The 17,354-nt window shown below is 43.2% G+C and overlaps 1 protein-coding gene and 1 pseudogene across 3 annotated transcripts in view; both read left to right on the plus strand.

Annotated features, from left to right (window-relative positions):
• Nucleotides 1-17,354, plus strand: part of LOC126203811 (TWiK family of potassium channels protein 18) — a 1,380,696-nt gene that overhangs the window by 469,434 nt on the left and 893,908 nt on the right. The gene's annotated exons all lie outside the window — the stretch shown is intronic.
• LOC126204771 (5S ribosomal RNA) lies at nt 8,266-8,383 on the plus strand (annotated as a pseudogene).

Genomic DNA, 17,354 nt, shown 5'->3' on the forward strand with positions numbered 1-17,354 from the left:
ATTCGTCTCCTGAGCTAACCTCTCCATCTAAGAGGAGCACTTTCCGGCCAAATGTTCTTTTAACCTAGGGAACAGGTGATAGTCACTGTGCGGCAAGTCAGGGCTATAGGGTGGGTGGGTGGGTGGTTACGCTCCACTGAAACCGTTGCAGGAGAGCAACGGTTTGCCGAGCGATGTTTGGGCGAGCGTTGTCATGGAGAATGTGTAGGTCCTTGCTCAACATTCCTCTTCTCCGATTTTGAATTGTTTTACTTTTTTCAGAGTCTCACAGTACCCGTCAGCGTTAATTGTGGTCCCAGCGATTCAGCTCCGACGACGAGGTGAAAGAAGAGGTTCATAACTTACTGAACAGCATGGCGGGGAGTTCGTATGACATGGGCATACAAAATCTACCACAGCGTCTACAAAAACGCATCGACAGAAATGGTGATTATGTCGAAAAATAGCTAAATGTTCAAGCTGTAAACTGATGTAAACCATTGTAGAAATAAACAGGTCTTTCTACTTATAAAAAAATAGGAGACCTTACTTTTGGGATTACCCTCGTATTAATATGTAGGTAGATGATTTACTTCACGATAAGGATAACGTACGTTACAAATTTTCATAAATCTAGATAACACGCCAATGAAAAAAAAAGGGATAATATAGAGTTTTAATACAGTATTGAAGTTTCCAAGTTACTAACGACTAACAGTACCTTTTGAAGACTCTGTAGTGTTAATTTATCAGTCTAGCATCCCTCGAAGTGAAGTACGTCCTTGCATTAATGTCGTAAAACAGCCTGAAGTTCGCAGCCGCCTGGGACACGGAGGCGTCGGCGTTGACACTTCCAGGCGTTCGATCAGAGTTTGGCAACAAACACCTTTAATAATGGCTCGTATGCACACTGGGTGTGCCGGGAATTTCTTTCGCTGAGAAAGTTCCTGTCAGTCTACCAGCTACGAGATGATGAACCTTCAGCGTCACACGCCGCTAAGTAACCGAAGCGAAAGCTGTTATTCCCCCGGCCTATTTGGGTTAGATGACGCTGGTGCAGTATGGTTACTCTTAAGATGGTTTATTGACAGAAGTTCTGCGGTTATTTATGGCCTTCATAAAATATAAAAACTCGTTACATTTCCCTGTAAGTTAAGGAAAGCCAATGAAAACCTTACTACGACTTCAATCAGAAACCTTAGCAACAGTTCTCGATCTCATCAGTTCTTGCACATTAATACAAAGGCAGGACTTAAAAAGTCGAGTCAAGGTTCACTGAAGGGAAGACGGTCAAGCAATGTTCCATGTATGTCAGTCCACTAAGAACTTTAGAACCAAGTAGATAGTTCTGCAACACGAAGAGATTTAAAAGCGTGATCCAAAGACTGAATACTCGCTTCTTCTTGTTCCCCAAATGACCAGGTACAGTATCTAGGAAAAACTAATATACTTCTGTCTTTGTGAAGTTTGAGAATAAGTGTGTCATTGAGTTTATGAAAAGGGTAACCTGTGATTTTTTTTGTTTGTTTGAAATAACCTACCTATGATCTGCAGTGGAAGCTCTGTTTTTCATACTGCTTAGGGACAAATGCGCATTGTCTGTGGGTTACTCTATTTAAGTTGACACAACGGTCTCGTGGATGTTCCCTTCTAAGAACTGGAGGTGGAAAACGATGTTACTTGAAAAGTACAAAATAAAATACTCTTTTATTAGTTGGAAAAATGAAATATTTCTTATGGGGTAGTCCGTAAATAGTTAGCGAAACACTTTTAATAGAAATCGTAAAACATCTTTAACTACAAAATACGAGCTCACTTCACTCCCTGCAACACTCATTAATGGTCAAAATGTAATTCCATTATTGTTACTACAGTTAGGTAGGACAAACAATACTGAATTCATGTTCCATTTCCGGACATGGAGCTGCATGTAGAATGGGTGACTGTGTTATCCGGAATTATTTTAAACTTACTGTTTCATTCGGGTATAGATTTAAAAAGCACGCTTTAAGCTGGTAGGCAACGTTAACTTTGTTAGAAGTAAAACGCACATCTTAAGTTACTGTGTAACTCACACGCTTGGTGTTCTTTGCGAATTTGGATTTGACATACGTTAACAGAGCGCTTTTTTCCCATAGAGCGTGACAGTGCCTTGACACAGTTGTTGACACAACCCTTCGTGATATTCAGTTCCTGTTTATAAATTTTAAATAATGGTTTTGTGTTACGTGAAGCATCAGAAGCATTGTGTAGTAAGAGATCTAGTATACTTTTGGTGCGCCTTCAGCAATTCCCCTGCATCACGTCTTGTAATTATTTGCAGTGCCTGATAATTATGTAGGCTTTACATAGTTTTACAGGAATTTTAACTCATGATGTAATCCGAAATTTTGCATGTATAGCTGATAAAACTGTACCGCTGAAATATCTTGTAATGCTTGTGCTCGATTATGACACACACAGAATTCAGCACTCAATGAACTCTCAAAAATATGTGGAAAATGTCGAAGAATGAGTGCACTTTGATGTTACTGGCCCAAGTCCACATTTGCTATTTCTTTCCCTGAGCATAGCAAGTCAACAAAACAGCCTAACACTGGGATAAATGGCCTCTTACACATTTATTTAAGAGTTCTGTCAAAACCGAGAAATGTACGAGAAACTGATTTAATGCTACACTCATCAACCAAATGAATACAGCAACTATCAATGATTTAAACCTTCCTTTTCCAAAAACCAGAGAAGGAAGTTCTTAATTATTTGGTCTACGGATCTGTGGAACTTTAGGTTGATCGAGCATTATGAATACACGGAAGGAGGATATGAGAGATGAAAATTGTTGAACTGTAAGAACCATGTGTATTCGGTTTAACCAATACAGATATAGAGCTGCTGTTGCAAAATGGTTTTCTCAACTCCTGAATCTAATTACGCTGCTCTTTTCCTGACCAGATTTAAGTTACATCATCCTGCCTGGCTTTCTTTCCACATAAGTGATTCATTTGGATAAACAGTAAGGATTCAATTTTAAGTCCTTACTGGCGTTCAACACAATTGGAATATCATAAATAGTGACACCATAAAATTCGTTTTGGACCACATTAGATTCGTTTCAGAGAAACTGTATTACTGAGGCTTTGGATAAGTTGTGTACTCAGATATGGATACGTATTAACATATTCATAGAGGAACTCATTGTTTCACCTTAAGGTGAGGTATTACACCCTTCAGAAGCGCAGCTCTCCAGAAACTTTTGTTCTTTCCATCTAATGCTCTTCTTCTACTAATGAAGCAAATGGTAAGCGTCATAGATTTTATGCAGAAAATGTGTAATAGCAAAGCAGATGGGGGAGGGGGAAGAATACATCCATAGCAAATCCAAATCTTCCGAGCATCATCGGTTATTTAAAGTGTACAACTGTAATGTTTACTCTAATGAGAGCACTTAAGAGGAGATGAGGTCATAGCAAATGGCTCTGAGCACTAAGGGACTTAACTTCAGAGGTCATCAGTCCCCTTAGAACTACTTAAACCTAACTAACCTAAGGACATCACACACATCCATGCCCGAGGCGGGATTTGAACCTGCGACCGTAGCAGTCGCGCGGTTCAAGACTGTAGCGCCTAGAACCGCTCGACCACACAGGCCGGCCGAGGTCATAGCACTTGCAAATCAACAATCTCATGTACTCTCACCTACAAACTACCTCGTCTCAGATGATGACAGTCTAAGGGAACGGTGTGAAATGCTACAGTTTTGCGAGCACAGAAACATTAAAGTCTGCCTATATCTATCGGCTGAAAATATAGTTCGCACACTTGTAAACGTATTAAAGCGATTAGATTTCGTATTGTAAACAGCGACTCATATTGAACTTCGTTACAATTTACGTAATGATTCTCAACATCACACAGTAAATATAATTTCACTCTTGTTCCATTACCAGAAATTTTCAGTCCAAAGAAAGAACAAATTTAATTAATAGTTATGACAAACTGTTTTGCTACGATGAAATTTTTTCTGTGCACCGAGCTTTTCCACTTCTTATGTAACTTCTTGTAAGTTGGGAATTGGGCACGATAACTTTCGCTCCTAAGCAATTGCCTTCACGTACAAGAATCTGTTGTAACAAACACAGAGAGGTAGAAGTTGGGAATTCATAAACAGTTATCTGTACTCACTTCCACAAAATTGACGCCTCTACGGAAGTCAATATAGACATTCGCAGCAGTTGACGAATGTGCTGGACAAATAGAAGTCGTTTTGACGTCCTTCCCAGTAAACTTAGAGTGAAACTAGTTTTCCACAGAAAGCCCCCCCCCCCCCACACCCACCACAAGCGATCAAACTTAGTTGTCAAATTCGCTCTCATCTATCGAAGAATTTGTCTAACAAGCCAGTACACGCTCCAACAAATTTATCAATTTAACCTCACTTCTGAAGTGGACACTTCGTTTATGCTGTGTTTTGACGCTAGTGGGAATGGGTAAAAATGTAAATAAAGCATTTCTTCTAACATTGACTCGGTCATTTTCTTTAAGAGGAAGAAGAAAACATTATGCTGGTCCAGGTAATCATTTAAAATGATAGAGACACACCCTGAACCACGTGAAAATGTTACACTCGGAACCTGATGATTAAACTTTCTCCGAATTGACAGTCAAACTCTCACTGACTTACTGTAGTTACTCCGCCGTCACATTGGAAAAGAAATGTAGTTCACACACCTGTAAACATCTCAAAACAATAAGATTTTTTGTTTCAATCACGGACTCATACAGGACTTTGTGGCAATTTATGTCGTGATTATCAGCATCATACAATTAATAAATAGTCAGGGAGTACAGCGAAAATGGTTTCTTTTCTACTTGGTCCCCTAATGACAGTTAATTAAAATGCCATTACGTGGGAACATGTAGCCTTTATCGTCCGTGGAAGAAATGGAAAACTTAGTTTTTTTGTTTCTCTTGTTGCTTTGTATGTCGTGCGTAGAATTACGATTTTCTTCTTAACCTCTACCTGTATAGTATACGGCTGGGAAAGGTGAGATGCTCTACCACTCTTGTAATTGCTAGTGCTATTTTGTTTTTATGCTTGATCATAGTTTCCATAGTTGTAGCAACACGCGATACCGTGAAATAAATTGTAATAGAATTCTTCTTCGGTAAATATATGCGGTGAAATATCAACACAGAAAACGTCCGCCATCTTGTCAAATTTTCTGGTAATCAAAGTTTCTGTCAAACACGACAAACACATCCTCAATGTTTGACAACCCTCGTCATGGTCAAATATTTGGCAAACAATGTCAAATTTGACAAATTGCTTCGTGATGTGAGGCTGAATGTGTCGTGGTCGTGGCGCGGAACGATGTGAATTTGGTGAGTTGTAGCGAAGGTTGACTACTGACGAATTTTTATGTTCTTGATGAGATGAACTACGTGATCGATTTGAAGTACCGCAAAATATTAAAGACACATACATTTTTTTGATTTAAGTTTGCCACCGATCTGCGCGTCTCTTACGACTATACATGAGACTGTCGATCAATTATAGGGCACTCAGTACAAAATTTTCAGACTATGGCTGATTTATTCTGGATAACGAACTCTCGTTAGGTAATTTGGCAGTACTAAGACACCCATGTCTCAGGTAATGGACTTCCATAAAAATACAGGTTTTTCACTCATAAAATGAATGTGTTTAGTTACGAGCTGATAGGAACCTAATCAGGTGTTCTCGAAGTAAATTCAAAAACCTGCTTACAATTATTCTGTAACTCTTCTTATTTCAAAGTTTCGTTTTGGTAAGGTTACACGATGTTTGTAATTATGCGTGTTGTATTAGGCCAAATAACGCAATTTTTCGTTATCGTGTTAGTAAGTATCTCTGGAACATATCTGTACATTCGTAGCCATTTTTAATGCTTACTCTGTCGTCAAGAAGATTACACGTGTGTGCATACGAGTGGCAGTTATTGATATCATTTAAAAATGGATTAGAGAACTTGCATTAAATTTTGCCATAAAAGTGAAATGCGATTGCAAGATGGCCGTGAGGACGTTGAATATGGCCAACGTTCTGGGACCCTAAACACATCAATAACCGATGAAAACGTGAAAAAGGTGAAAGAAATGATTATGAACTATCGCCGAATCACAATCAGAGAAGTTGCTAATGATATGTGACATATACACTACTGGCCATTAAAATTGCTACACCACGAAGATGACGAGCAACACACGCAAACATTTAACCAACAGGAAGAAGATGCTGTGACATGCGAATGATTAGCTTTTCAGAGCATTCACACAAGGTTGGCGCCGGTGGCGACACCTACAACGTGCTGACATGAGGGAAGTCTCCAACCGTTTTCTCATACACATACAGCAGTTGACCTGCGTTGCCTGATGAAACGTTGTTGTGATGCCTCGTGTAAGGAGGAGAAATGCGTACCATCACGTTTCCGACTTTGATAAAGGTCGGACTGTAGCCTATCGCGATTGCGGTTTATCGTATCACGACATTGCTGCCCGCGTTGGTCGAGGTCCAATGACTGTTAGTAGAATATGGAATCGGTGGGATCAGGAGGGTAATACGGAACGCCGTGCTGGACCCCAACGGCCTCGTATCACTAGCAGTCGAGATGACAGGCATCTTATCCGCATGGTTGTAACGGATCGTGCAGCCACGTCTCGACCCCTGAGTCAACAGATGGGGACGACTGCAAGACAACAACCATCTGCACGAACACTTCGACGACGTTTGCAACAGCATGAACTATCAGCTCGGAGACCATGGCTGCGGTTACCCTTGCCACAGCGTCACAGACAGGAGCGCCTGCGATGGTGTACTCAACGACGAACCTGGGTGCACGAATGGAAAAACGTCATTTTTTCGGGTGACTCCTGGTTCTTTTTACAGCATCATGATGGTAGCATCAGTGTTTGGCGACATCGCGCTGAACGCGCATTGGACGCTTGTATTCGTCATCGCCATACTGGCGTGATGGTATGGGGTGCCATTGGTTACACGTCTCGGTCGCCTCTTGTTCGCATTGACGGCACTTTGAACAGTGGACGTTACTTTTCACATGTGTTACAACCCGTGGCTCTACCCTTCATTCGATCCCTGCGAAACCAACATTTCAGCAGGATAATGCACGACCGCATGTTGGAGGTCCTGTGCGGGCCTTTCTGGATACAGAAAATGTTAGACTGCATCCCTGGCCAGCACATTTTCCAGATCTCTCACCAATTGAAAACGTCTGGTCAATGGTCGCTGAGCAACTGGATCGTCACAATGCGCCAGTCACTACTCTTGATGAACTGTGGTATCGTGTTGAAGCTGCATGGACAGCTGTACCTGTACACGTCATCCAAGCTCTGTTTGACTCAATGCCCAGGCGTATCAAGGCCGTTATTACGGCCAGAGGTGGTTGTTGTGGGTACTAATTTCACCCAAATTCCGTGAAAATGTAATCACATGTCAGTTCTAGTATAATATATTTGTCCAATAAAAACCCGTTTATCATCTGTATTTCTTCTTGGTGTAGCAATTTTAATGGCCAGTAGTGTAGTTCGGATCATTGCATGATCATTGAATGATTTGAGAATGGAACGTGTAACAGCCAAATTTGTGCCAAAGATGTTGAATTTCGAGCAAAAACAGAGGCGATTGTAAAGTGGTCAGTAGTCGCTAAATGAAGTCAGCAACGATTATGAATTAGTGAAGGGTGTCATTAGGGACGACACATGGGTGTACGGGTATGACGTGGAAACTAAGGCTCAGTCGTCCCCATAAGGGCATTGTGGACCTCCAAGACAAAGGAAAGCTCGGCAAGTGCGGTCGCATGTGACGGTTGCGCTTACTATGTTCTTCCATTTTAACGGCGTAGTGCACCATGAGTTCTTGCCAAAATGATCGAGAAATATTACTATTTAAAAGTACAACGCCTTCTGCGAGAAGAAATCGGGAAAAAAAGACAGCATTCGTGTCGAAAGAATTCATAGCTTTTGGCTCCACGATAATGCACCGGCTCACACCTCATTAACTGCTCGTGAATTTTTCGCGAAAAAGAAATTTATATTGAGTCCCCAGCCTTCATATTCGCCAGATACGCCTCGTGCGAATTCTTTTTGTTACAAAAAATGAGAACGTTAAAGGGCCGTCGTTTCACAAGCGTAGACAAGGTTAAAAGCGCATCGCTGAAAGAGCTAAGTGATATCCCAAAGATCAAGTTCGAGAAGTGTTTCAGGGATTGGAAGAAGCTCTAGTATAAGTGTGGCAACGGCCTTGCCGCAGTGGATACACCGGTTCCCGTGAGGTCACCGAAGTTAAGCGCTGTCGGGCGTGGCCGGCACTTGGATGGGTGACCATCCAGGTCGCCATGCGCTGTCGCCAATTTTTCGGGGTGCCGTCAGCCTCGTGATGCCAATTGAGAAGCTACTCGACCGAATAGTAGCGGCTTCAGTCAAGAATACCGTCATAACGACCGGGAGAGCGGTGTGCTGACCCCACGCCCCTCCTATCCGCATCCTCCACATGAGGATGACACGGCCGTCGGATGGTCCCGGTAGGCCACTCGTGGCCTGATGACGAAGTGCTGTAGTATAAGTGTATGGTATCTAATGCGAACCACTTTGAAGGAGATATCATTAACGTATACGAATAAATAAAATTTCTTCCAAAAAATGAAAAATTCCCGTACATTTAGAACACACCAGCCGGCCTTTGTGGCCGAGCGGTTCTAGGCGTTTCAGTCTGGAACTGCGCGACCGCTACGGTCGCAGTTTCGAATCCAGCCTCGGGCATGGATGTGTGTGATGTCCTTAGGTTGGTTAGGTTTAAGTAGTTCTAAGTTCAAGGGGACTGATGACCTCAGATGTTAAGTCCCATAGTGCTCAGAGCCATTTGAAGAACACACATCGTACGTAAGTTTGATCGAGAATGTAACTGTTGATTCCGAAGGGAAGACTTTGTTACTCTTAACAGTAGTTTTCACACTTTACCTCTTGCGAAGCAACGGAAGTTTCTTGTACTGCTACGCGAAAGGATAATTAAACAGCAAATACTGTTTCTCAACAGATGTGTGTGAGAAAAATCTTGCTATAATGCTTCCTGCACATTCACGCAGTAGCCTATCCCAGAACCATTTCGGTTATAGAATTGGCTATCTTTTCGGGAAAATGATACAACGGCGTCGGTGAGAAACTATTTCAAGGTGGCCACACATGCATACGGATGACGTAGCAAGGGCACACGGTGTGATACGATACTGGGGCTAGCAGCCTTCAGTGTCCTCGCAGCTGTGCCTTTATACCGGCAGTCCACCCTCCCCTCCCCTCCCCTGCCAGACGTTCTCGCCCCGTCCCACCATCCGCCTTCCCCCCTCCAACTGGGGCGTCCCCTCTGGCGAGATTGAATCTTGATTGTTTACCGATCGGTGCGATGGCCGTAGGCACGCCCCTCTCAGTGGCTCCCTCTGTTCTTCGCCTCTGACCCGGCAGCCCCCCTCATCTTTCCGCGCTCCACGGCTCCCTACTCCTCAGTGCCCCTTTTATTCGCCCTCTGCTTTTATTTCCCTTCCGCAGACGTGTGGGGGCTTCCACGGAAGCCGCGCCTCGGCGCCAACTGTAACCGGCCGGCCAGACGTCATCTCAACGCTGCGCCAAGAATGCGAGGGAAGCTCTCCTGGAGCACTACCCGCGGCAGCTCTGAAGGGCCGCGCGCTACCGCGGATACGCTCAGCGCTTGCTCCGTGCAAAATTTTGTGTTCCTGCCTGTCTGGTATCCGAATCACCTACTACTTGTACTTGAGTGTGTTCTTCAAGACTCAATTCATTGACGCTCTTCTCACCGGTTGTTGGAATTTTCACTTTTTTTGTTTGGAAAAATGTGTATTACCAACAACTATGCTGCAACACGTGAGGCAATACTGGCCCTACAGCTTATCTTACAAAACAGATTAAGCAAAGGGAAACCTACGTTTCTAGCATTTGTAGACTTAGAGAAAGCTTTTTACAATGTTGACTGGAATACTCTTTCAAATTCTGAAGGTGGCAGGGGTAAAATACAGAGAGCGAAATGCTACTTACAATTTGTACAGAAATCAGGTGGCAGTTATAAGAGTCGAGGGACACGAAAGGGAAGCAGTGGTTGGGAAGGCAGTGAGACAGGGTTGTAGCCTATCCCCGATGTTATTCAATCTGTATATTGAGCAAACAGTAAAGGTAACAAAAGAAAAATTTGGATTAGGAATCGAAATCCATGGAGAAGAAATAAAAACTTAGAAATTCGACGACGACATTGCAATTCTGTCAGAGACAGTAAAGGACTTGGAAGAGTAACCGAACGGAATGGACAGGGTCGTGAAAGGAGGATATAATATGAACATCAACAAAAGAAAAACGAGAATAATCGAATGTAATCGAATTAAATTGGGTGATGCTGCAGGAATTAGATTAGGAAATGAGACGCTTAAAGTAGTAAATGAGTTTTGCTACTTGGGGAGCAAAATAACTGATGATGGTCGAAGTAGAGAGGATTTAAAATGTAGACTGGCAATGGCAAGGAAAGCGTTTCTGAAGAAGAGAAATTTGTTAACACCGAGTATAGATTTAAGTGTCAGGAAGTCGTTTCTGAAAGTATTTGTGTGGAGTGTAGCCATGTATCGAAGTGAAACGTGGACGATAAATAGTTTAGACAAGAAGAGAATGGAAGCTTTTGAAATGTGGTGCTACAGAAGAATGCAGAAGATGAGATGGGTAGATCACATAACTAAGGGGAAGTGCTGAACAGAATTGGGGGAAGAGGAATTTCTGGCACAACTTGACTAGAAGAAGGGATCGGTTGGTAGGATATATTCTGAGGCATCAAGGGATCACCAATTTAGTACTGAAGGGCAGCGTGGAGGGTAAAAATCGTAGGAGACCAAGAGATGAATCCACTAAACAGATTCAGAAGGATGTATGTTGCAGTAGGTACTGGGAATGAAGCTTGCACAGGATAGAGTAGCATACATCAAACCAGTCTCTGAACTGAATACCACAACAACAACAACAACTACAACAACCAACACCCTGTTCTCTAACCCAGCCGAAATCATAAAATAAAGGTCTACTCAAAGCTGCAACTCCAGGAACCTTCTCAAGTACTTAGACTATTCCATTATTTGTATTTGCTGTTATGTGACGACGAACGAATCGTCGCCAGTGTGAATGACTGGTGGCCAATGTTAAATAGAAATATACAAATCTCTTCTTTTGTCAGTGAAGTCGATAAGGAGCTGGCAGCACGGCTGGGCTGCAACGAATAATACAATTAGAACTCGTTGGAAAAAAATATATTGTACTTAACAGGTGGTATAGGAATCTTCATAGTCTGATGACTATAATTACAAACAGAAAGCTATATGGGCATCACATAGGCCATACTTTAACTAAGCGCCTTGTTAGAGGTTGCTTCCTATCAGCTGAAGGCTTTACTATCTCCCTACTTGACGTCCCGAGCAAGAGTGGCCCAGCGCACGCTAGAGACTTGTTCCAAGCCGGGTCGCTAGTCTCGACTCGGGGGTCCAGTGATACTAGCACAGATCGCGGTCGATATCTGCAACCCCTAACAAGGGAGGTATCGAACGTTGATACCACATTTGCTTTGACGGTTGCTTCTAAGGTCTTGTTGCCAGCATATTTTATTATCCGAGGGTCACTCCAATAGAAATGCACACTATTTTTTTTAAATGCACCTTTTACTCTACATGTTCGAAAGTTTTACAGTGTGTAGATACATCCTTTAGGAACAATATTTTCATTTCTCCACATAATTTCCATCCCTATCAACTGCCTTTCGCCATCTTGGAACTAGCGCCTGTATACCCGCAAGGTAAAATTCTTGACCAACCTGTTGGAGTCACTGTTTGGCAGCGTACACATGGGAGTCATCATCTTGAAACCTTGTTCCACGAAGAGAGTCTTTCAGTTTCCCAAAGAGATGATAATCATATGGAGCCAGGTGAAGACTGTAAGGTGGGTGTTTCATTGTTGTCCATCCGAGTTTTGTGATCGCTTCCATGGTTTTTTGACTGACATGTGGCCGTACATTGTCGTGCAAAAGCAAAAATCCTGTTTTTGCCGATGTGGTCTAACACGACTCAGTCGAGCTTGAAATTTCTTCAGTGTCATCACAAATGCATCAAAATTTATGGTGGTTTCACTTGGCATGATGGCCACATGCTAGAGTCCTTCGGAATCGAAAAACACCGTAGCCATAACTTTTCCAGCAGGAGGTTTGATTTTGCCGGTTCAAATGCACTGCCGAATAGCAGTGAGGAGCATGTTTTAGACACCAGTGCATTGTTATTACAATTAATGCAACAAATGGGACAAAAGCTTCAAAAGTTAGACGCAATGGAACAAAATCAAAAACAGTCACAGCAACAGCTTCAAAAGTTAGACACCACGCTTGAACAAACACGTGAAGGTTTAACTACTGAGTTACATAACATTGAATCTAAATGTCAAAAAGTCTGTAATGACGTAAAAACACAAATTTGTGAGCATTTTCAACCTGTTTTTTCGCGTCATGAAAATGCATTACAGAATCACGAAGCAGCCATAAAAGAACTGCAAACTATTGTTCATGAAAATCACGACACCTTGCAAGCTAAAATTGACTCAGTTGCATCTACCGATTCGGTTACGCAACTTGCATAAGCTCAGGAAAACTTGAAGAACACAGTAGACACGATTGCAACACAAATGGGCACTCTGAAACTTGGTTCAGAAAAACACACTGAGGAAATCAGTTCATTATCGGAGAAAGTAGCCGAACTTTCGGATCAGTTCACTAACTTATCTACAAAGGTAGATGATGATCTGAATGACACAAGACCCGTAGCCTTCAATGACACAGAAGAATACGAACAAATTAGGAAATTCAAACAAAATCAGAATCAAATTAATACGCAACACAAAAAAGAAATCCGGGAACTAGCGGATCAGTTGGCACAAATAACACTAGAATTACATATTTCAGAGGAGACTCGCGCTCCAACACGGGAAGAGGGACATAGAAATACGGAACAGCGACAAAATAATAAACAGGACACTTCGCAAATTATGAAAGAAATTGGCAAGGTACATCGAATTTTGAGATGGAACCACCGAAACAAAGTAACAATGACCGATATGCGACTCGCCGACATGATGATTTTGACTATAAGCTGTTCATTACTACACGTAGATTCAAAACATTTAAGAATTCTGGCAACGACATTCATCCACAAGCATGGCCCCATCAATTATCTGATTGTTTTCCTCCCAACTGGTCATTGGGGTACAGGTTAGAATTTGTGTGTGGCTACTTAGAGAATGAAACAGCTGTAAGAATGCGATCGGTCATTCACGATTGCCACAGTGAAGGAGAATTTTATCATGCCTTCCTCTCAGCATATTGGTCTCAAGCTACACAAGACCGAGTAAAACATAGCATCATAATGATGAAATATTTCGAACAATCTGAATTTTCCAGTCTTGTCGAATATTTAGAAGACATGTTACATAAGAATCAGTATCTTTCAAACCCATACAGCATCTCAGAACTCATCCGCATTTGCTTAATAAAATTGCCTGAACATTTACGACATATTATTTTGGCGGGACGTTGCAAAGACGACAACGAAGCTTTTCAGGGACTGTTACAAGAATTGGAAATTGACACTGACAATCGCGGAACTCGAAAACAGGAGCACAACAATTACAGGTCACCTCCGTCACAATTCCGCGATGAAAGAAATAATAACTGGACACGACAAGGCTATTCTTTCAACGTAAATCATGACCAAAACAGACACCACCCATGTGACAAGCTTTGGCATAGTAGTAATAATTACAGGGAAAGATCGCTCTTCCATAGTAATGACTATGGCAGAGACGCTCAGAGAAACAGACAATATGGGAACCCAAAACAATTTGTAAAATTTTTTTGTGCGGAGAATGGGGGCTATGTAAGTCGGCTATTTAGGTTTTTATATTGGTAACGCCACGTAGCGCTCTGTATGAAAATCACTGGCTGTGCTGCGTGCAGTCTGTGGCTGGTTAGCATTGTTGTAATATTCGCTATTGTAGTGTTGGGCAGTTGGATGTTAACAGCGCATAACGCTGCGCAGTTGGAGGTGAGCCGCCAGCGGTGGTCGATGTGGGGGAGAGAAATGGGGAGTTTTGAGAGCGTATGATCTGGACGTGTGTCCATCAGAGACAGTAAATTTGTAAGACTGGATATCATGAACTGCTACATATATTATGACTTTTGAACACTATTAAGGTAAATACATTGTTTGTTCTCTATCAAAATCTTTCATTTGCTATCTATGCCTATCAGTAGTTAGTCCCTTCCGTAGTTTGAATCTTTTATTTAGCTGGCAGTAGTGGCGCTCGCTGTATTGCAGTAGTTCGAGTAACGAAGATATTTGTGAGGTAAGTGATTGATTAAAGGTATAGATTATTGTTAGTCAGGGCCATTCTTTTGTACGGATTTTTGAAAGTCAGATTGCGTTGCGCTAAAAATATTGTGTGTCAGCTTAGTGTTGATCAGAATAAGTAAAGAGCGAAATGTCTGAGTACGTTTAGTTTTGCTCAGCTGTTTGAAAATCAAATAACGTAGAGGTTTACCAGCACAGTAATACATTAAATTTTGTAAGAGGACATTTCACAGCATCTCCATACACCTTTTTAAACCGCTTGTGGATGTTTCCCACTGTCTCGTTTTCACAGCACAGGATTTCTATGACAGCACTTTGCTTTTGACGAACGTCAAGTGTAGCAGCCAACTTGAAGGCATGCTGTGACGGCGCCACTGACGGGAGCAGGTTGAACGAAGTTTGAAAACAAGCGGGAAGGATGTATCGACACAATGTAAAACTTTCACAGATGCAGAATGAAAAATGTATTTTTACAAAAATAGTGTGCATTTCTTTTGAAGTGACCCTCGTATTAACATTAGTGGCAATATTTTTTTTATATCATTATTGTTTCAAACTTGTTGGTTCCACCCAAACATTAGATCATGTACTTCGTTAATCCAGGATTTACATCTACACTACGCAACACAATTAAAGGATCACTTTCCTGAAACCCTGCAACTGTCTCACACTACGAAGCAAAAGTATGCAATTTCGCTTAACAGTGCCTATAATTCCTTCGTGATAGTGCAAAAACTTGCCGGCCGCGGTGGCCGTTCGGTTCTAGGCGCTCCAGTCCGGAGCCGCGCTGCTGCTACGGTCGCAGGTTCGAATCCTGCCTCGGGCATGGGTGTGTGTGATGTTCTTAGGTTAGTTAGGTTTAAGTAGTTCTAAGTTCTAGGGGACTGCTGACCACAGCAGTTGAGTCCCATAGTGCTCAGAGCCATTTGAACCAATTTTTTCAAAAACTTGGTGCTATGAGACGTCGCCCACATAGTCGACGACGTTTTAAAAGCAAGGTGTCGACATGCGCAAAAAATGGTAAGGCCTCAGAACTTCATGTTAGACGTAAGATGGGTTAATGACGTCAGATTGGCACCAGAGTGCAGCAGAGCTCTGCTCAACATCACCGCGGACGTATCACACGATGTGAAGGTCTTTACACCGTCTTATGCGTACATTTCAGCTCTTTTCTTGAAGTTTCTGTGATGGAGGTCGGACGGCAACCCCCGCACTGAAATACGAGGGTTGACTGAAAAGTAATGCCTCCACCTTAGTAACTATTAAACAGTTGGCAGCATTGGTATACGGCAGGTACTGGCTTGTTCCGTAGCTCTTTTCTGAATGATAGCCGAATGGTAAGCGTGGCGGACTACTGTTCTAAGGGGACCGGGTTCGATTCCCCGATGGGTCGGGGATATTCTCCGCTCAGGAACTGGGTATTGTGTTGTCTTCATCATCATTTCATCCCAATTAGCCGCGCAGGTCGCCCAATGTGGCGTCGAATGTAATAAGACCTGCACCAAGGCGGCCGGACCTGCCCCGTCAGGGGCCTACCGGCCAATGACGCCAAACGCTCATTTCCATTTACAGCTGCAGTTGGCGGGAAGCCTTAGCATTGAACAGATTATCAGTGGTAGAGCGACCCTGGCGGAAGCCACCCTGACGTGGAGCCAGTAGACCACTTGACTGCAGGACCTAACCCAACCACCGACACATCATACGTTCCAGCAGTTTACGAAGAAAGTTGGTGAGGTTGATCGGCTGGTAGTTATCTTCATCAAGCAGGTTTTGACCGGCGGAATGATGGTACTCTCCTGTCATTGCGATAGAAAGACACCATCGCACCAGATCCGGTTGAAGATGATGAGGAGATGTCGCTTGTAGTCAGACGAAAGATGTTTAATTATCTGACTGTGGATCCGATCCAGCCCAGGAGATGTCAGGGTAATGTGCAAAGGCGCTGAAGAGCTCCCACTCTGTAAATGGGACGTTATAGGTTTCATTGTGGCATTTAGGGGACGAGAGGAGTTCCGTTTCCATCCACCGTTTGATGGTGTGAAAGGCTGGGGGGTAGTTCTCCGATGCCGAGGCTCGAGCATAGTGCTCAGCAATCTCCGTTTCCTCTTTAGATAGCACGCCATTGATGTTAATGCCAGGGACACCTGTTGGGGGTCTGGTACCCGAAAAGGCGTCTGATCTTCGTCTAGACTTAGGAACGTGACGTATGGCACCCAATGGTCGACACATACCTCTCCCAACACTCCTGTTTCCATCGTTTTATAAGCTGACGAACGCGGGCACGGAGCCGCTTAAAGGCTATTTAGGTGCTGTAGGGAAAGGGGCCGCTTATGTCGCTGTAGAGCTCGTCAACGCTCTTTGCCTCAGAGACTTCCGGCGACCACCAAGGGACTTTCGCCGAGGGCACCCTAAAGAACGAGGGATCGTATTTTCCGCCGCAGAAACGACCCTTGTGGTGACCTGCTCAACGAAAACATCGATGGCACAATGTGGGGGAGGTTGGCAGCAGAGGTAAAGGCTTCCCAGACTGCCTTGGTTAAAGCCCATCTGGGTAGGCATCCGTGGGCATGACGCTGGAGGACTGACAGAAAGATGGGGACGTGGTCACTACCACACAGGTCGTCATGTGCTCTCCAGTTGATAGATGGGAGAAGGCCATGGTTGCAAACCAAGAGATCAGTGGCTGAATATGTGCCATGTGCCCCACTGAAATGTGTGTGGGCACCTGTATTTAACAGGCAGAGGTCGAGTTGTGACAGTGAATTTTCGACCTCCCTACCTCGGCCAGTAAGAATGGCGCCACGCCACAAGAGGTTATGGGCGTTAAAATCTTCCAAAAGTAGGAAAGGTTTAGGAGGGAGTTGATCAGTGCAGCCAATACGTTCAGGGCTACTG

This window comes from Schistocerca nitens, chromosome 9 (assembly GCF_023898315.1).
Source record: "Schistocerca nitens isolate TAMUIC-IGC-003100 chromosome 9, iqSchNite1.1, whole genome shotgun sequence".
Classification (NCBI taxonomy): domain Eukaryota; kingdom Metazoa; phylum Arthropoda; class Insecta; order Orthoptera; family Acrididae; genus Schistocerca; species Schistocerca nitens.